Genomic DNA, 22,450 nt, shown 5'->3' with positions numbered 1-22,450 from the left:
AACACTGCAACATGCTGAAACAGGCATGTTGAAGCGTGCGCCTGTGTTTTTTTAATCACAGGTGCATTAATATATTTGGCGTAAACGCAGCGTGCTTATTGGCTGACAGTGATTTCCATGGTCACGGCTCCTCATTTAAAAATAATTATCATCATAATTGATTGGATTTATATAGCGCCTTTCTTGACACCCAAAGCGTTTTACACTGAGAACCCATTATTCATTCCACAGTCACACTGGTGGTGGTAATCTACATTTGTGTCCACAGCTGCCCTTGGGGGACAGAAAGGTGGTTGTCAATTCGCGCCAACCGTCCACCACTAAACATTCACTCACATTTATGCACCAGTATGGGCTGCACTGGAGGCAAGGTGGGTGAAGTGTCTTGCCCAAGGACACAGCAGAAACCTCTTGGGTTTCTGGACGACCTGCTCTACTCCTGAGCCACTGCGTTCGTTTAGAGGCGGCATTCAGCATTTAGCGCTTTTATTGCTCTTGAAAGAAGCTCGCAGCCAGCGTTTCACTCATTTTCGAGCCATAAACGAAGGTTCAATAGCCGCAAGCAAAGGCGTATTTGCTGTTTGATACACAGAATTATTCCAAGCAAACGACTGGCAGCCGTGTGTGTATCTTTCATGGCACATTACGGCTCAAAAACAGACAATTTTTCAAGGCGTGTAGAGCTAATTCTACTTAAAGCAAAGCGGGTTTTAAAGCTTTATTTTTTCAAAAATACGAGTGACGGTTTTACACGCTTAAATGCTGCTTTCACTCTATTAAAACAACTCCATAATGACCTGTGCCACTAACGACTGCTAATGAGGCGGATTTCACAACAAGCTTCTTAGTTGAAGTACAACGACAAGCCACAACATGGGAGCGGTTTTGTGGTGTCTAGTAGTCCCTCGCTATATTGCGGTTTCCGCATTGTTCCCTCAGTATATCCTGTTTTTAATTCATAAATGATCGCAGTTTTGTGGTTGACTATAGCAGATTGTCAGTCTAAAAATATTGAAAGACAAGTTCCACGTAGTATTGTGGCCGCTAGGCATCAGGAATGTTATGAGACATGACGTTAGATTATATTACCTTTCACGATGCATGGAAGGCCACCGTGGCCCAGGTGGTAGAGCGATTGTCTCCCAACTTGAAGGTAGCGGGTTCCTCTGTCCTCCCGTGATCATGTCCAAGTGTCCTTGGGCAAGTTGCTCCTGATGCTGCGTCCTCAGTAGGTAAATGTGCTAACAGTGTCCAAGTGCCTTGGAGGTGGAAAAGCACTATACAAGTGAAAGACAATGACCGTGACCATGCATGGAGGCTGGCTACTGATCCAACATTGGCTCATTTTTCAAATAAAAAAAAAAACACTCCTCTCATTCCGTGTGGAAGTGGTAATTTTCTGTCTTCTTTAACCTTCTTTCCCACTCCTTCTGAAACACTTTCATAGAGGCTAACTAGTTAGCTCGCGAGCTTGCTATGCGTCTGCTAAGTGCCTGCAGTGATTCCGTAGCCTGTGCAATGTGATGTAAAAAAAGAATAATAGGAGTGTAAAAGTGATGATTGAGGACTATCGCCGTCGGGTCTGGAAACAATTAACCGCGATAAACGAGGGACAGCTGTACTCACGAGGGCATTCACACTGTGATTAACTTGGGAGCGTTTGCTCGTCCCATCACTAGTGATGTGTGGATCGATACTGAAATAGATACTTCCAATACCAGCTCTTCGGGCTCTAAAATAGATTCTCACATGAAAATATTAATATTTTTGATGCTTTGAGGAAATGTACAGTATGTCATTCACAAGAACACAGCGGGAAGTAACTAAATGATTGAGATCTTGTCTGAATGATACACGGTTGGTGAGAACTACTTTTTTCTTCTGTGCACATTGCGTAACCACAGCGGCACACTGTGCAGTCAGTCTCTGTTGAAACGATGGCCAATCATAAACAGAGCCATGTGTGAATTGTGAATAAAGTTTTCATTGTTATAGTAGTTCCTACTAATGAATCGTTTATTGTAATGGCTTAATTACTATATGTATTTTCTTTTTTTACTGGTTAAAATTTGAAAACTTTATTCTATTTGAATATATTCAATATATTCTATATTCTATTCTATTCAATATATTTTCACATATTTGATAAGGTTTTGTCCTGTTTTTTCTATTGTGTGTTAGCTTGGCTATATTGTAAATCACCCCGCTACCTCAAAATACTTCAGGGTTTAAAAGAAATCAATTACTCATTCATTCACAATTACACTCTTTATGCTATGATTTGAAATGCACTACTTTTTCAAATTGACCAGACACACACAAAGGATCTGTATTGGATCGGTATCGCCGATACCAGCCTGAATTTCATTCTGCATTAGATGGGAAACAAAATCAGTGGTATCGCATATCACGACCCATCACTTCTATTCTGCTGTCAAGTTCATCCGCCGCATGAAGCCTCATTTTGAACACGTTAACTTTGACAGCCGTAATACATGTAAAAAGATGATACCAGATTATTTGTTGGGAAAAATCCAAACTACACAGAGGTCAGCCATCCTTAAAAGATTGTTTTGGACTTGTAAGGTCCCGCTGTCGTCTCTTCCTCTCGCCACCTCCTTCTCCCTCGAGTGTATTTTCATATTTCACACAAGCAGAGCCATTCATCTTTCCAATACAGTTCCTGTTTTCATAAAGAAAAAGTGAAAGCTGCTAAAAATCTGCTTGAAAAATGTGTTTTAGTGTGTGTGTGCATCCCCTCACCATGGACCCTGCTCGATGTGACCCGCGTCAAAGTAAATTTGACCTCCCAGCAAGCAATTTTGTGCGGCATCTACCTGCATGTCCATCTATCTGTCGGCCTGCCACGCTGCATCTTCCTTTCACCCCCGGATGGGATGCAACACCCCCACCCCACGCCGAGCCCCCTTCCCAAACAACAACAACAAAACCCCCCTGAGGTCACCTGTCCTTCCTGCTTCGCATTTATGACAAATGGCCCAAAAGTACAGAGACTTTTTGGACCACATAATCCCCTATGCTCCTGGTGGTCTTCTTCACTGTCCAAAGAAGGAAATCCACCTCCCTGTTCTTTTATTAGTCTCATCTTCTCACTAACATCTCAGCTTTTTGCACGTTGTTCAATGTATTATTGACAATGAGGCCTTTCTTTAAGCTGTCAGGGATGCTCAGAAGATATGGCCTTAATGGCATGACTGCACGAAATACAACAACAAAAACACTTCCTGGCTTTTAAGAGGAAAAAAGGCCAGACGACAAGAGCAAGACGAGGAAATATGTCAAGAAGAAGGAGGTCATACTTGGAAAACACACCCGCTACAGTAAATGGAGTTCATCCCTGTATATTTCTTGTGCTGACCATTCAAAATGTCCTCACAATACAAGGTAGAATGTGGAAGGTTGTGTAGATAGAACGGTCTACAGCCTCAGTTCTTCCCAACAAGTGAGACTCCTCAGAGAAGAAAAACTGTGATGTCTCTGGTGGCAGCTTGCAAAAAGCTTCTCTTTGCATCTGTCGCACAATCACTCCTGACACTCCCCCACTGCCTGCTAACCCCACCTCTCACATTGCTATAGACCCACATATGCACGCACGCACGCACGCACACACACACACGCACAGTAGTGACTTTCATCATGTGCAACATTGTTGTCCAATATGTCCATCATATGTGTGTCCATCCCGCTTTCCATCCGACAAATCTATCCGAGTATCTCTCCATCCATCGACTTCCAAAGTGTCCCCTCCACTTGACATCCATCAACTTTCAACATGTCCCCTCCACTCACATCCATCCCTCCGTCATCCTCCATCCATATATCGACTTCGAATGTGTCGACAACCATCCCTCCATTCATCCTTGGATTTTGAATGCGTCCCGTCCACGTAACATTCATCCAAACATCAACTTCTAATGTGTCCCCTCCGCTCAACATCCATCGACTTTGAATGTGGCTGCTCCACTCAACATCCATCCCCTCCATCATCCATCAACTTGCAACGCATCAAGACCAGGAAAATGGTGGTGGACTTTAGGAGAAACAGGCCACACCCAGTACCTGTTCCCATTAAAGGCGACGGTGTAGAAGTGGTTCACACCTACAAATACCTGCATCTGCATCTGGATGATAAACTGGACTGGACTGCCAACATGGATGCTCTGTACTTTCTCAGAAGGCGCCATCCTTCAATGTATGCGAGAAGCTGCTAGAGATCTTCTACCAGGCTGTGGTAACTAGTGCCCTCCTGTATGCAGCAGTGTGCTGGGGGAGCAGCCTCAAACAGAAAGACGCCACACATCTGGACAAACTGGTGAGGAAGGCAGGCTCTGTCATTGGCACTGAGCTGGACAGCCTGACATCTGTGGCAGAGCAACGGACACTGAGGAGGCTCCTTTCCATCATGGACAACCAGCATCATCCAGTGACAGCATTATCTCCCAACAGAAGAGCAGTTTCAGTGGCAGATTACTATCACTGCCCTGCTCCACTGACAGCAGATCATCCTCCCGCGCGCCATGCGGCTTTTCAACACAACAGAGGGGGAGCAATAAAAACACACACAAGACTGGACTTTTATGTATTATATATTACTGCAGTATGTATATTATTATTTATTATGTATGTATTATTGCATTACAAATATGATGTGATCTGTTCCGTATTTATTTATTCTTATTCTTCTTCTCTCTCATGTCTTGCCTTGGTTGATTCATTTTGTGATTAAGTTCATTATGATATTTTTGCAGAGCTGCTGGAAAAGTGAATTTCTCTTGGAGATTAATAAAGTATCCATCTATCTAAATAAGAAGGAAGAGGAGAAGATGAAGACCACCGATGAAGGAGGAGCAAACAAGTCCGGAAGAAGCCTGAAAAACCAAGTGAATGTGATATGTTGGAATAAAAGTAGTGTCTTAGAGGCAGTTCACTTCGCTAAAGACAAGTGTTTGCTGCTATACGCTAAACAGCTCTTACACAGAATATGCCTCAATACTCTAACAAACACATTTCTAGATTTAAAAAAAGTCACAATTCTTCATGTGCGAGAAAAAATGTCTAAGACATTTTAAGACTCTGCGCAGAGTCCACGATCTCCGCGGTGAGAGAGCGTTTCTACTCACACTGCTGACATAAGAGACGGGCACTTAGTGGCCGCTGGGAATGAGCAGCAACATTCTCAAAGTTGAAGTCAAGAAAAAGTCGCTGAATTTGTCACAAGGCAGAGAGTTAACGCTCATACTATTACGACTATATGTGATATTTACAGTCTGCAAAGTGTTAGATACTGTCCCTGTTCAGCTCCAAATTACACTTTTTTTTAAACCTAACGCTACTAAGGAAACTACCACCGGCTAGCATATGTTACAACAAGTAATAGTGATTTAAAAGAACAGCTTGAAAAAAATTAAAGTATATATTTGTCACAGCTGGAAGCTAACATTTTTGTTTGGCCCAAATAAAATGATTCGCTCACCGCCGTCTCGTATACACCAAACATGTCCGTAGCGCGTACACATGCAAAAAGCACTCTCAGAGAAGCGACCGGCAATTGGGAGTCATTGTGTGGTTACGATAGGCTAACATTCAATGATAGCTAACACTACTAGCTAACCTTAGCCAAATGGCTATTACTAGCTGACCACAAACGAAACTAATGTCCATGCTTGTGTGTGTATGTGTGTTACGTGTCTGGCAATGTCGGAGCAGGAAGAGGGCGGGTTTATCATGCTTGCACATTTGAAAGTTAGCGACCCCGAGCAGTACCTACCCAAGGCAGACAGCACATTCATCTCATACAACATTTTATCTTTATTGTCATTATTCATGCAAATGTCAAGCAAATGAACCCTAAGCGTTTGTGGTAGTTGTGTTTTTCAAATGTGATGTCAGTCGTTCTCGTTCATATTTCATCTTCGTTTTCCATCCACCATCTTGCTTCTTAGCCTGAATGTAAAGTGGTATAATAAATGATGAATGATGTTTAGTGACAGCTCTCCATTCCCTCGGTCTTCTCGGACTCTTAGTTCTTTTCGTCGTCTTCGAGGTACAAACACTAGTGTCTCTTGTGGGAGGCGGATTTAGCGAAAGCGCATGAATAAATCTAATATCCCGTCTCCTCTCAGTAATTCAAACAACTCCCCTCTCATGGCCTACTAGTCTCGCTCGTTCTTTATTCTCCCATACAACAACATGCTAACTTAGCCATGGAATGGAAGTGCTTCGTCACTTGGGTCTATTGTGTGTCTTTTCTCATGTCGGACTGCTGAGGTATGCATGACTCACTGTGTGTTCATTCACATTTAAATCTGCCAGCTTCAATGGCGTCAACTTTAAAGCTCAGCAACAAATCAAGATATCCTATTCAATAAAAGAAGCAAATTAAAGAGCCTATTAAATGGCTAGTATCGCAAAGGAATCTATACGGTATGTTCCAAATCTTAATAAAGAAGCCTTCTGAATTAAAGGTGAAATGTCTTCAACAACCAAGAAGTATTTCAGTTGCCGTTATTAAATTTCTTATTGCCTTATTTCTTATTAAATTTCCTTCAATCCATCCCTCTTCTTCCGCTTATCCAGGTCCGGGTCGCGGGGCAGCAGTCTCACTAGTAGTGAAGTCCAGACTTCCCATTCTCCTTCCACCTCTTCCAGTTCCACCTGGAGCCCACAGAGGAGTTCCCAGGTCAGCTGTGAGACATGATCCCTCCAGTTTGTCTGCCCTGGGTCGTCCTGCCGGCTGGGCATGCCTCACCAGAGAGGTGTCCAAGAGGCATCCGGACCAGATACCTGAGCCACCACAGCTGGCTCCTCTTGATGTGAAAGGGGAGCACTTCTACACTGAGCTCCTCCCGGATGACCGAGTACAACGTTTCAGTACAGCGACTGCATTACTGCAGATACCGCACGGCTCTGCCTGTCAACATCACGCTTCATCCTTCCCTGACTTGTGAACAAGACCCGGAGATACTTGAACTACTGCAACCGGGGCAAGACCTCACTCCCAAGTGAGGTCTCCCAGGTGACCTCAGATTTGGAGGTGCTGAATCTCATCCCAGAAGCTTAGATCCTAAGGCACCCAAACTGGATCCTCTCAACGCCTTGGCTGCACCTAGAAATTAGGTCCATGAAAGTTATGAACAGAATCGGTGACAAAGGGCAGCCTTGGCGGAGGCCAACGTTTACCAGGAACAGGCTTGACTTACTGCCTGTAATGCAAACCAGGCTCCTGCTTCGGTTTTACAAGGACCAAACGGAACATGGTAGCGTGCCACCAACCCTGTACTCCCGGAGCATTCCCTACAGGACACCGCGAGGGACACAACCAAATGTCTTTTCCAGTCCAGTCCACAAAGCACACGTAGACCGGTTGGGCAAACTCTCATGCACCCTTAGAAGCCTTGCAAAGGTGTAGAGCTGGTCCAATATTCCGCGACCAGGATGAAAACCACATTGCGTTCCTGTAGTTGAGGCTCAATTAACGGCCATACGCTTCTCTCCAGCACTCCAAAACAGACTTTTAGAGGGGAGGTAAGGAGTCTGACCTCCTATAATTGGAGCATACTCTCCGCTCACCTTTCTTGGAAAGGGGGAACACCACACCAGTCTGCCAATCCAGAGGTACTGTTCCACGCAATGCTGAAGAGAAGTGTCCACCAGTCCATCATCCCATCCTTTCATGTAAAATGCGATTTAAGTGTCACCAAATAAGAAGGAATAATCCAGAGCCTTCAGGAATTCAGGGCGAAACTCATCTGCCACTGAGGAGTTTTTTTTGATTATCTCAGATACCTCGGCCAAAGTGATGGACATGTCCGTTCATTCATGTCCTCATACTTTGCGTCCTCTGTGGAAAGTATGTCAGTGGGATTGAGAAGGGCCTTTTCCTTCCACTGCCCGACTATATGGACATTCAACGTGCTGCGTTGCATTGCATGAGCTTTTGTTCAGCCTCTGGCTTTCTTCTGCGTCGGGAGGACGCAGCATCTTGCGGGCCTGGTGAGCTGAATGCCCGGCAAACAAAGCGTCCGGGGCGGAGGCGAGACAGGAGGGGTGGCCTGCGTGCTAGGCTAAAAGCTGGAGCAACTAGGCCGGACCAGCTGCTGGCCAGCGTCCGCTCTCTCAAAGACAGGATGGACGAGCTGCGAGCAAGGATTGCAGCTCTATGTGAGATCGGAGAGTGCTGTGTGCTCGCGGAGGCCTGGCTGGACGGAGGATATGCCGGACTCGGCGGTCTGGTTGGGGACATTTGCCGCTTACTGTTCTCCCCGAATGTTATCAGCATGTGGGCTTTCCCACGAGGGCAAATAGCATCCTGTACCAAGTCTACAGCATCATGAAAGGTGCTTTGAAGGCTCTTCCAAGTCCCCATTTTGGAAACGCTAATGTCTCTTCTGTTGTTGTTGCTTAATTTATTGGTATTAATGTTTCTTCTGTTCTTATTCATTTTCTTGTGGTTTTCTTTCTTTCTTTCTTGGGAGAATGAACAGAACAAGAATTTCATTGCATAGCAGAACCACCCGTTTTACTGTGCAAATGACAATAAAACTCTTGAATCTTGAATATCCTCAGTTGAGGCCTGCGTCCCCACTGTAGACAGTGTGGACAGGGCACTGCTTCCCTTTTCTGAGGCATCAAATAGTTTGCCGAAACCTCTTCGAGGTCAACCGAAAATCGTGCTTGACCTGTCAGCCTCTTCAGGAGTCCCGCAAGCCATCATGCTTGATAAGGCTTTTTCTTCAGTGTGACGGCAGCCCTAACCTCCAGTGTCCACCATCGGTTTCTGGGTTTTCCGCCACGACTTGCACCGAACACCTTGCGGCCACATTTCCAATTGGCTGCCTGTGGAGTGGAGGCATGGTGTACGACCCATTCTGACTCAGTATCCTCGTCCTCCAGGGAAAGTGCTGTCGGAAGTGAGAGTTGAAGACTCGAACGGGAGCCTCTACCAGACGTTCCAGCACACCCTCACACCCTCAAGTTTTTGTCTCTTCTTTTAAATTTACCTAAATTACACAGTTTTGTACTTTTTTCACTATTAGACACTTGGAAGCCTGGTACATGCCAGACACAGGGAGTGAACAAACTATCGGTAGTTGCTGAGGCGTGGGGAATGGGTCGGATTAAATAAGCTCTGCTTCTTCCTACTCCTTTTTGGACATGTTGAATTGTGTGACTGTTAATGTGAACTTTTGTGATGTTGATGTCCTTCAATGTAACAATGTTAAGCATGTGCTGCATTGATTTTAATATTCATAATACAGAGTGGTTAACTCCTTTTTACACTTGTATGACAGATTATTAAAAAAAAAAAAAGTACATCACCTGTAACACAAATCACCTGTTGTGTTTTTCATCTTTTTAATGAATTCATGTTAACGGTGGTTAATTTCTTTTTACACTTGTTTGACAGTTCTATTTTTAAACAACCAAGTAGGAGCTGGCATTGAAGATCTAATTAGGTCCAGATGGAGAGACGGTTATGAAATAAAGTTGGCAGTGGGATGACTAATCAAGACACACAACACATTAGTGCGTCGTCGTGTGTCTGTTTGTGTTAGTCAACAACATGTTGACCATCTTGGCAGCCAGTGCACTACATTGTCTTCACCATGCGGACACGTCTCACTGGCTTACTGTGACATCTACTCAGTGTGTGTGTGTGTGTGTGTGTGTGTGTGTGTTGGGCCTCATTAATGAAGATGGAGCAAACATCTCAAGAGGGCTGGATACCACAAGAGGAAAACACATTCACATACAAACACACAGCATGCCAATCTACATGTTCTCTCACACATATACACACACACACACACACACGCACACACACACACACACACACACAACATTGCACAGAAGAAAGAAATGTTCCGACGGTCCATCCTGCTTTAGAGTCAGATGAATAATTCAACACAAGCTAATGTTGTCTCGGCCTCATCTCGCATATTTCACTGTGTGCACGTCGCCTTTTTTTTTTTTTTTTTTGCTTTTACTGGCTGCTCGAACACAACAATGCTTTGTCTCGTGTCAGCTGCACACGTTTCCTTCTTGATCAGGACTCGGAGTGCAAAGTAGCAGACATGTTTCTTATTAGTAGATACCACTAAAATGGGGGGGGGGGGGGAGCATAAAGGGTCAGCCAGCATGTTTACATATGTGACTATTAGACGTCAGCTGTCACATGAGGCCATATTAGTGGCATAGACCATTGTGAGCGAAACAACATATCGCTACAGAATCAAACATCTAGCCTCTTGGTCACATGACACTGTTCTAGTTTGATTTGGCTGGCATGGGAATCGTCCCCTACAAGGTTAAATCCATGTAGGCCCAAAACATGAACCTCTTCCCTGTTGTTATTTTTATTCATTCACTGCATGTGTGTATGTTATGTATGATACATTTTTCCAAATTTCTCACGTTAAGAACTCCCTGTTTTGATACTGAATAGCAACGGCTCCAATACACAACCCCGTGGAACCCCTCGTTACTTTGAAATGACTGTCTTCACACTTTCAAATTACATCACCTGTTTCACATCATTCTGACTGCGTTGTCAGCTTTTTAGTCATCAGGTTGGGAGAAGGTGTCATATAGGACGCAGCAAGAAAACAAACGTATAACAAGTGAATCTAGCGTCATAACATAACATGACCAGCTCATGCTGGAATGTGTTTGAGGATGACGTCAAACTGTCTGCAGCACAACAACGGAAAAATTCACATGCAGATTTATTCGTCTCTAATGATGCATGCAATCAGTGTCAGTCAGCAGCACAAAATTCAGACCTCCAAACCATCTTCTTCTATTTTTGCCATTTTTGAGCTCTGATCCATATTGAGGCATTTTCTTCAAGACGTTCATCAATGGCGGACGTTGTATTTTGTCCTGGAGAGGACATAAAAATATAACAATAAAGGGCAGCTGTCAGGCTTAAATCCCAAATTGGAGATAGGAGTGAGTAGTGGATGTGTACCGCTTCACCTGGACACACAGCCCACATCTGTTATGTCTTGATCTGCGGCAGAAAGGTCCAACACTGCCAGACTCCAGCTGACTGGCTCAAGTGTAATCAAGCATGGCCGACTTTTTCTTCACATCCACACACACACACATTGGAGTGAGCTATTTCCTGGTGCTGACACTTTGTCATTTGTTACAGAGGCGTCCCCTCTCCTTCAGCTTCAACAAACTGCACGGTCACACTTTGTTTAGTTGTGTCTCCGAGCTAAACTGGGGATAAAAAAAAAGATAATACTAACAATAATAATACAAGATAATACGGGACGCTCACGGAAAACAAGTAATAAAGCTCAGCAGTTTCCTCACACGGGATTATTACAAACCTCAAAAACAGCTGAATCGACAAGCAAAAAAAAATATGCTGCAGAATTTTCTTGAATCCAGTAAAAACCTTCACTCTTCCAATCCTTATAAGTTGGACATAGAAATGCGGGGTTTTTCATGCACAAGTGAGAGTGTCTAGTCATGATGTAAATGTAAACTGGACGGTGCGCTTTTAAATATGCCAAATGTCACGCATGCACAGGTTCTTTGAGGTTGCCTTAAGTGCTTTGCCATGTAAAAAGTGTGAGTAGTCACTGAGGCCATGTCAACAGTAGCAACTAAATGCACACACTCCAGATCAAAATGTTAGGACCAGTTGAAAAATTGCAAGAATTTACATTTTGCACTGTTGGATCTTAAGGAAGTTCTAAGCACGTAATTTTTAGTACGCAATTTATTGCAAACAACAACTAAACTGAAACAGGCTGTTCAAAGTTTAAAAAAAGCACTGTGTAATGAGTAGCTGTGTCATTCTTGGTAATCACCTTTGGTGCGGGCATGCTTGATGCCAGTGTTTCCAGGACGCTAGTGGGAATGTTGCTTGAGGTGGTGAAGATGACTTCACTGTGGGCATCCACTCTCTGGAACTGATGTCCATGATTGTAAACTTCCCTTGTCATCCATTCCCAATGTTCTCAATGGAATTTAGATCAGGGGAACATGCAGGATGGTCCAACAGAGTGAGGTTATTCCTCTGGAAGAAGTCCTTTGTCAGGCGGGCAGTGTTGTCTTGTTGAAAAAGCCAGTCATTACCACACAGAAGAAGGCGTTCAGTCATGAGGGATGCCCCCCTGCAACATCAACACATAGTCAGCTTCCATTTGACGCCCCTGCACAACCTGAGGCTCCATTATTCCAGCAGGTGGGATCTCATGGCAGTAAAGTTGGAAGCCATCAGGACCATCAAGGTTTCATTTTTTCTAATCAGAGAATACCATTTTCTTCCACCTTTCAATGTCCCATGTTTGGTGCTGTCGTGAAAAGTCCAATTTTGTGGTGTTGAAAGAGACAAGACCTTTAAAGACATTTGTTCTTAAAACCCTTCTCTCACAGATGCCATCTGATGGTTATTAGACTGTACTCGACACCAGTAACAACTTTCATTTGGGCCGAAGATCGTCCCGTGTCTTTACCGTGACAGCCAGTCGGCTCCTCCTGCTCAGGGCCGGTGGCAGGTTTTTGGGTCTACCACTTGGCTTTTTTGCTCCACAGCCCTCGGGATCTTTAAAGAAGTCTCAAATGACTGTCCTCCTGCGTCCACCCTCAGCAGCAATGGCGTGCTGCGAGAGGCCTTGCTTATGCAGCTCAAAAACCCGACCTCATTCAAAGAGAGAAAGCTTTTTTTGCCTTTGCCATGAAGAGATCATGACAGTGTGAATACCTGACAGAAAATGCTATTCAATCCACACAGATTTTGGCTTTTAGAGGCTGTGGTCTTAAGCTTTAGATCATCTTATGGACAACCTATTTCACTTTTATGTTTGTTTGCAATAAATTGCTTACTCAAACCTTTTTTATTGTCACTCTCATTTTCTTTGCATTTTAAAGCTCCACTTAGAACCTCCATAAGATCCAACAGCACAAAATGTACATTCTTGCAATATTGTGTTAAAATTCTGGCCAGGAGTGTATTTTTCCCAATCATACCATATTGACCTTACATGTGCACACGAACTGCAATCAAAGACACAGAAAACTTTAGAAAAATGAAGAGCTGTGAAGAGCTGCCTAAAAGTCCTTTTAAATTCATATTCATTTCCAACAACTGTCAAGTCGTGTTGAGTTGTGCTCACTTGTCTTTAATACAAAGTGAATGCAGGAGGACAGTTGAAGGACAGTCCTTGCAGCCAATAGGATTACTTGAATACATAATATATTTTAGACTTAGAAAGACTGCTGAGTCACAAAGGAAATTGCTTTGTCGCAGTACCTCAATTGCAGAATAATTGATTACATTTGATGTGCACGTGCATGTAGAATGTACCAAGTCAAAACCTTCATAAAGTGGGCATGAAGGTTTCATTAGAGTACAAAATGGAGGGGTTTAGCTGCAGTGTTTGAAGTCCCAACAAAAAAACAGCATCAGCTATTTTGGAGACAAAGCCACAGGGTGTGATGGAGAGGAAATGAAGCTAAAATGGGAGCTAAAGTGAGATTTAAGAGAGGAGGGAAGGTGATTAGTGGGCAGCTGATGCATGGAGAGATGCTGGGGACAGAAAGGAAGAAAGGATGGATGAAGGCGGGGGGGGTGGGGCCCGGTGGCAGAGAGACACGGTCCATCACGCAGCCCGTCTCGGCGAGAAAAGAGGAAGGACAAAGTTTAAGCAGGATTGATCACCTGCGTCTTTCTATGGAATAAGGCTGGAGATATTGATCATTATGGAGGACACTACGGCACCTGAGCTGGGCTTGCTTTCTGTACGCTCGTTTGAGGAACGATACTGGACGTGCCAATCATGAGACGCTGTCCAAACACCTTCGCACCAAGCAGCACAGCCTGCTTCCGCTCCAATTGGACTATTTAAAAGACGTGGAGTGCTACCTTTTTTTGTTGTTGTGATGTCTCTTCCTGTGTAAACGGACTGAAAGAAGCTCTGCACCAATCTCAAAGTTTCCAACTGTTGTGGCACGTTTCCTGCCCACAGATCTCGCCTATAATCGCAGATCTGTTTACTGACACCGCCAGCTTGTATACCGTCTAGCGTGAGGAAGTAACTCGTTAAAAAACGAGTTACGTCGAGTGCTGACAGTTGCTAACGAGACAAGCTAATTGTTGCTAATGTCTGCTCTGCAAAAGTGTTGATTACCAACGTTAGTAATGCTTAGAAAAAGGGCTGCTGCTTCTGCTTCTGTTTCTGGCCTCGCAACTACAAAGGAGAAGGACATGGAAGGAAGCCAGGAACCAGCTACACTACAGGAGATAGCTGTGATGTGGAATGATATAAGGAAGGAGCTAAAAGTTAAAATGACACAAGAAAGTGGCTGTAAAAAGTTGTCTGGCGTGCTAAGATTCTTCTACAATGTTTCAAATGGTCTTTCTTTTTCTTTCACACATGGCAACAAAGACGAAAACGGCTCAGTACTACTGGTGTTGTATTCTAACTATGACCTATAGTGCTATATACTGTAAGTAAGATATACTGTACATAGTGTCATAGAGCAGACCCGCTAACGTTTTATTCAGTGATCCAATGTGGTGCATTCAGTTCAGCTATGGATTAGCCATTTGCAAAAAGGCACATTCAGGCCGCCCTGTTGTGTGTGTGGGTGTGTGTGTGTGTGTGTGTAGGAAGCGAGACCAGAGGCAGAGGCATGGCGGCTGAGGCTGAATGGCAAGATGACTTGGACGAGCACCAATGAATTAAAGCGTGGAGGCCATTGTCAATGATTGCTATGTTAAGTGTGTGTACATCAGGCTCCATTATCATTATGGTGATTCATACCACATGCTTGTAGGAGGAACAGGAAGTGGAAACACAAACGCACTGGGGAGGCAGGAGGAGAATGACGAGGAGGAGGAAGAAGAAGAGAAGAGGATGTCTGGACCACAGAGAGTGATTGTAATGACTGCACTGAGGTCGCCGCTCCAATTAGTTGGGGGGTGGAACAATCAAGCACCACTTCTGCACAGATACTTTGGAGAAAGTCGGCGAGGTCAACAACTTTTCGTACTGTAACTCTGTCTGTTTTTCATTATGGCTCATTATTCTTGTTCCCTTTGTGCAAATAAATGTATGCAGCATTTTGTGCTGGTTGGGCAGCATACACGATGTTGCACAACGCAAGTTTGGAGATAAAGCTGAAATATAGTACAGTATAAAAAATATATGTATATGCCTTTGGTGAAATTTCCGTGATTAACGATAGGAAATGAATTAGTTAATACAGGGTTTGCCCAGTTTAGCGTCAGAATCCAAAATGGGCTGTGGATCGTTTTCTTGGAGGGGTCTGCTGACTGTCAATGCGGTAACACGCTGCAAGCAGTTTTACTGTTGGTGAAGGACGCAATTTGTGTTACCGTAGTAAGTGAATGTCTTATGTGTATGTGGCAATATTATTGTGTATATATATATAGATATAGATATATATATACTGTAGATATATAGATATAGATATAGATATAGATATAGATATAGATATAGATATATAGAACACGACCCATAAAATAATTCCAAAAACAAAAAATACCAATCCAAATCCTGGTCAGGTCAGGTAATACATTTAATATTTTAAGTTTAAATTCACATGAAACTAATTAATTTGGGTCTCAAGGTGAAAAAAATTGGGAAACTGTGTTTAAACAAGTGGGGTTTTTAAAATATACATTTTAAAAATGATTTTACTTTTTTAGATGGTAGATAAGCTAAGGAAAAGCACGTTTTGTGCAACAGTTGTTTTAATAAACATTCAAATGATGAACCATTGTGGACGAACTAGTTGAGACTGACCAACAGCGCTTCTGCTGGTCACAGCCAAGTAGTTCATGCAAGTTTGCCACAATGGCTTCAGGACGCAATCCATCAGCCATTAATTCCACACAGTTGACAAAATCATTTTGACCAATCGAAGGCCCAGTAGTCATTTGTAATTGATCCTCTGAACTCATCAACGGCAGCGTGCATAACATCTGCATCATCTCATGCTATGCAATACAAGAGCTGCATCAACTACACTGTCTTTACAAAGTTGCCTTCAGTGGTAAAGTCAAGCAAAGACTTCCATCAAGGCCCAACGGAGATTGTCCATTAGTTTGATAACACATGACCTCCCATGAAAACCAAGCATTATCTTATCTTATCTTATTTAGGTATGATAATAAGACATCAAGCGCTTGGTGCATCTGTGTCTCCGATAACAGAGCACAGCTTTGGGACGAGCATTCCATCTAACTGCACACCCTTGGCCTGATTCACCCCTCCGCCCAGGTGAAGCACACTTTGGCTGAGGTGACAGTGATGTCGTACATCATCCGGCTCACGGGGACAGGTTTTCTGTGAGTGAGGTTTGAGCGTGGTCCTGAGGTCGCCAGCGGGGGCTTTAATGAATGCCAAATTATTTTCCGTGCCACTGCTGAGCACATGACTGATAGTAAAGATCCACATGCAAGTCTATGTACAACTTTTGTTCCTACGATGGCGTTGTAAATCGAGTTTTAGTATAAGTCGGAATGTATATCGAAATTAACACCTAAGTCAACATAACAGCCTGATTCACAGTGTCGTCTTCAAAATAACACTCAATTCATCACACAGCAACCTAACACTCCAAAAAGGTAAACCTGAGAAATACAGAAACATGTACTAATACGAGTTTAAAATAGAAATAAAAAAACTCCTAAAGGTTTCCCATAATGCATTGTGTCTGAGCAACGCATTAATTGGCGCGCTACAATAACGTAGCAATATACTGGATCGTTCCACTACACACATACACTAACAGGGCTCTGGCTCCTCTTGCTCCCTCTGGTGGACAGTGGTAGCATTGCAGCACCAGCCATCCATTTTCAATGTTGCTTGTCCTCAAATGAATGGGTTGCTCAGACGCAATGCATTATGGGAAAAGTTGTTTTTTTTAAGTGAAGTCCGGGGATCCGGCAGGCCAAGCGCAGAGTGACACACTGTGTGTGACTTTTTCTTGTGGGGTTATGTTAAAGACAAAGTTTATGTTCCACCACTTCGAGCAAATATCGATGACATGAAAGAGGAAGAGGAATAACAGCTGCAATCAACACGGTGGACCGCAACATCCTGAGGCGCGTTTGGGAAGAATTATCATATCGGCTTGTTGTTGTCCATGCTGCCGGTGGTGGCCACATTGAGTGACTTGTACGACATGAAATAAAAACTTGAAGGTATGTACCACACGTGTCCAAGCTGGAGTTTTCTATTGTTTTTTGTTTTTGAAATATTGCATGCTGATTTTGGCGCATTCTTTTTGAAGCACCCTGTATTTACAAATCTGGTTTCCTCTACATTTAGTAGATGCGGCTTATACACCAGAATTTATGGTACATATTATTCCACATATGTATTCTTCCGACGTGCACATAACAAGTTCTCTTTCTAGTTCTTTTTCTTTTTGTACAGTGTTGATAATTGATGGGAGTGCGTTGTAAGGACAGAACATCGTAAAAAAAGACCGCCTGTACTGCGCGAGTGATTGCGGTGTCAGTTTTGTGCTCTTTGGATGCAAGTTCTTGTGTCAGCAGCGATCCAACTGTGTTAGCATGTATGCACGCTTTCGAAGAACTGCACTGAAATGTCATCTGCTCTGTATTCCAAAGAGATGGTTCCGACTGGCACCATAAAACAAGAAGCTGCCACAGTAAAACATCTTCTGACTGACAGACAAGCAGCAAGGTAATGTCTCTAATTTCTCCCTCCAAACAGCAAAAGACACAAGGAAGAGGAAAGAAAACAGATGTAAAACGCACAAAAAGTCTCTCCGGAAGATCAACAACGTGTCTCAATAAAAACAGCATGCGGCGCCGGGATAACCAACGGCATCAGGATAAAGCCGCAATTCTCTTGTACTTTGTGATGGATTTAGTGGTACAGTAAACTGTCATACTTCATCTGAAGAGGCTGACTTTAATACTCTTTACAGCAGAGTTCCTGTTTGCATTCTGAATTGATTTGGAGCCAGCAGCGTGGCTTGATCCAATAGAAGGATTTGCTGATGATGTAATATGATGCATGCAGAGTGCAGGGAATCAAACAATGCCCGGGCAAGCCGGGCATATTCCATTATTCACTTCTTATTTCATCATTTTATGTCTGAGCAGGTTTCAGCGTCCCATTGTTTGCGCTGCATTTGCATTTATTGCTACGTGCGCGTCTCTGCAATTCACTAGTGCAGCTAAAACAATGACTTGAACTTGTGTGATGGACTGTGAAATACAACAGCTCAGATGCGAGAAACACAAATATTGACACAACTTAGCATGCTAGTGTGGAGAATTCTTTGGGTTGGGTGTCACAAGATGGACATTTGTTAATCTTATTTCAAGAAAAAAAAAAAGATGCATGCGTATGGTCAATAAACTGCATATTGCGTACATTCACACAATATTCCTCACATAAAAACTAGAGATGTAAAAAATATAACGTGATAACCAGGGTAACTAATTTATTTGATTAATTATGTTAAAAAATGTTGTGTACTTAGAAATAGTTGTAGTAGTAGTAGATTTTTTGACATGAAGTTGTATGTATCACATCCCCATCAGCAGTGTAGTACATCAACAGTGACTTACCCTCCCACTAGGTCCCCTGAGTCTGGTTCTGGCCGGATTTCCATGACGAGAAACGTGGTTCTGCTTTGTAGCCTCTCCATTCCTGTGCATGTGATGAAGACGCTCTCATCTTCTTTCTCTGTGGAACACACAAGTAAACAAGATGGCCACCGCACTCCATTGTGCAAGCATCTCAAGAATGGAGAGGAGACTACTGCCGCCTAGTGACCAGAATACTACATATCATTTATGTTTCAATGTTTTGACTAATAATAGACCATAGTCTACCGCAAAAAAAGTGATCATTTATTAATTAATTATTTCTGGGGGGGGGAAAAGAGCGATAATCGAAACTCGATATTCCGAGGGATGACTATTTCAGACATGCAAGTGGTGATTAATCATGATTAATTAATTTGAAAACGGATTAATCTTGATTACAAATTTTAATAGCGCAAATAAGAACCTTTTTCAGATTTCCAAATTTCGAATAAAGGTCTTCTTTCCAGTTATTAAAACCCAGTCGGGGACCCCGGCATATGTCTGTAGCCACCCCAATATTAGCATATGTCTGTAGCCACCCCAATATTAGCATATGTCGGTAGCTACTCCAATATTAGCATATGTCTGTAGCCACCCCAATATTAGCATATGTTCGTAGCCACCCCAATATTAGCGCATATAAACACGTGCACTGGAAAGCCACAGCACAATATCGTGATTTTTGCACATGCTCGCTGCTCAGATAATTGTAGGATTTGGTTGCATTTCTGTGGTGGTGTTCCTATCCTTCTATTTTGATCCCGCAATAAAACGAGCAGCTAGTTGTGGTCTCCCTGATGGTGAAAAACACCATCTATAACACTGAACTGAACTATCAGCTGTACTTCACTGCGACATTTCTTTTCTGGAAACATCCCCAACAGTCAGAAGACGCCAGCACTGACGTAGCTGCTTGATTACTGTTGTTCTCCTCGGCGCAATTTAAGAGGCGTCATTTCTCGGCCGTGTTCTGCATATTTATGGAGCAGCTTGTTGTGCTGCTGAGGGGGATCGTGATGAAAGCCTCACTGAGAAACTGCTTTTGGACACCCGGGCAATGGATGAGTTAACCAGCCGTTGTCAAACGGCCCCCCACCCGAGTGAAGAATGGGTTCACTTCATTGTGAAGCGCTTTTGGTGCCTTGAAAAGCACCATATACAATCTAAGGCATTATTTTTATTAATAATAATCAGACTATGTTCACATGTGTCAAGTTGTGGTTGGGTTTGAAAGGAAAATCACTGTGGTTTGTGTTAAACCGTGTTGGACTCCAATAAAATCTTGCTGGAAATGTTTGGCATGGCTGAAATAACACATGTATCGCTGTACTCTATGAATTATATGTATGAATAATAGATCCACTGTACTTGGAACGCACACAAAGGACGCGACCCACATTTGGCATTATGGAGTGTTCGCTCTGTATCGGGGATGTTCAAACTTGTTCTAATGAGGGTCACATACAGAAATTGAAGGATGTGTGTGTGTGTGTGTGTGTGTGTGTGTGTGTGTGTGTGTGTGTGTGCGTGCGTCTGTCGGTCTTCACATAAGTTGTACCAGGGACAGAAGTTGTCACACATTTGCACGTTTTTTTGGGGGGTTTTTTGTGCATGCGCTTTGTGACAAGTGACCCAAGTGAATTGAGTACCTGGTTCACTTTGGTGACTCATAAAAACTTGAGTCAGTAAAAGGAATCGAGTTTCACCAGTTTTTACTGCTCGAGCAACAAGTAAAGAATACTCATATTGTTTTTAAGCCTACGGTCACATGACAGCTTTATGTCTTGACGGCTTCATGCTCTCCCATGCCAATACGTCCCTCACCACTTTGCGGTTCAACTATTGCACCCTCACTCTATCGCAGTTTAAAAAAAAATCCATCCATCCATTCATTTTCTATACCGCTTCTCCTCTTTAGGTTTGCAGGGGCATGCTGGAGCCTATCCCAGCTGACTTCGGGCGACAGGCGGGGTACACGCTGGACTGGTCGCCAGCCAATCGCAGGGCACATATAGACAAACAACCATTCACACTCACATTCATACCTTTGGACAATTCAGAGTCACCAATTAACCTAACATGCATTTTTGGATGTGGGAGGAAACCGGAGTACCCGGAGAAAACCCACGCATGCACGGACAGAACACGAAAACTCCACACAGAAATGCCCATGGGAGAATTGAACCCAGGTCTTCCCGATCTCCGGGCTGTTACTGTGTTGGCCAACATGCTAACCACTAGACCACCGTGCGGCCCAGTTTAAAAAAATAATGAAAATGAATGGTCTCTGTTTCACGGTTGACTACGGCCTATTAGTCAAAAATATAAATACTAAGCAAATTGTACGTATTCTTGGCCTGAATTAATCATTTTCAAGCATAAAACTGACTAAATGAATGAAAACACAAACACAGTTTAAGGGATTCAAGGCCGTTGAACTGTGGCCCACGCTGGCCACTAAGTGTCAACACGCACCAGACTTGATCACTGTAAACAACACTTATTGCAGGTTCAAATGATCTCACAACAGGCACAATAACAACAATCATCACCATCCTCATCATCATAATAACAACACGGGGTACTGCTGTGGTCGTACTCCAGTTAAAACTCAACTCCGACTTCACTTGCCGCCCACACGTCCGGAAGACATTTATTGAAACACACACAAGTACAAGTCTTATCTATGTCTTAAATGGCTTATTTTCTCGGATTATATATCTACTATATTGGGTCATATGAGTGTAAAGGTGACTATAGGGGTTATTATATGTCTAGACCAGGGGTCTCAAACTCAATTTACCTGGGGGGCGCTGGAGAGAGGGTCTGGTTGTGGCTGGGCCGCATGAAGTAGTGGGAATAGGGCTGGGAATCTCAGGGTACCCCACAATACGGTATGATACGCGATGCACGGCTCCCGATAATGATAATATCTCGATACAGTGATAGGGTGAAACAAAAAAACTCGTGACCCTAATGAAGACAAGCGATACAAAAGGGTGGAATTTTTGCAGCATATTTTAACCAGACTACAAGCAGCAATGGTACAAAAAGAATGAGGATGTTTTAGCAACATAAGTGTAAACAGGATTTTAGTTTCGGTGTCTGAAAAACAGTAAAGCTATTTTAAACACAACATCAGAAAACAACAGAAAACACAACATCTCATGTCTCTCAAGCAGATCAATGCTATAAAGTAGAATCATATCAAAAATAAATATTTTTTATAGCATTTACACTACTCCAGACACGGGCCGCAAAATATGACCCGGCGGGCCAGTTTGAGACCCCTGGTCTAGACGTATGGAGAGGGTCGTTTTTGTATGTTCTATCTACAAATATATTTGATTTATAAATAAGGAATCTAACTTTGCAAAAATGTATTTATTGCTGTCGGTTCGGAACCAATTAACTGTGATAAAAAAAAGGGATGAGGGCCGCACGGTGGTCTAGTGGTTAGCACGTTGGCCAATACAGGAACAGCCTGGAGATCGGGAAGACCTGGATTCGATTCTCCCCTGGGCATTTCTGTGTGGAGTTTGCATGTTCTCCCCGTGTGCGCGTGGGTTTTCTCCGGGCACTCCGGCTTCCTCCCACATTCCCAAAAACATGCAGGTGAGGTTAATTGGCGACTCTAAATTGTCCATAGGTATGAATGTGAGTGTGAATGGTTGTTTGTCTATATGTGCCCTGCCATTGGCTGGCGACCAGTCCAGGGTGTACCCCGCCTGTCGCCCGAAGTCAGCTGGGATAGGCTCCTGCATGCCCCCGCGACCCTAATGAGGATGAAGCGGTATAGAAAATGGACGGATG

This window comes from Dunckerocampus dactyliophorus, chromosome 14 (assembly GCF_027744805.1).
Source record: "Dunckerocampus dactyliophorus isolate RoL2022-P2 chromosome 14, RoL_Ddac_1.1, whole genome shotgun sequence".
In the NCBI taxonomy this organism is placed as follows: domain Eukaryota; kingdom Metazoa; phylum Chordata; class Actinopteri; order Syngnathiformes; family Syngnathidae; genus Dunckerocampus; species Dunckerocampus dactyliophorus.
This window is presented reverse-complemented; position numbering follows the sequence as displayed.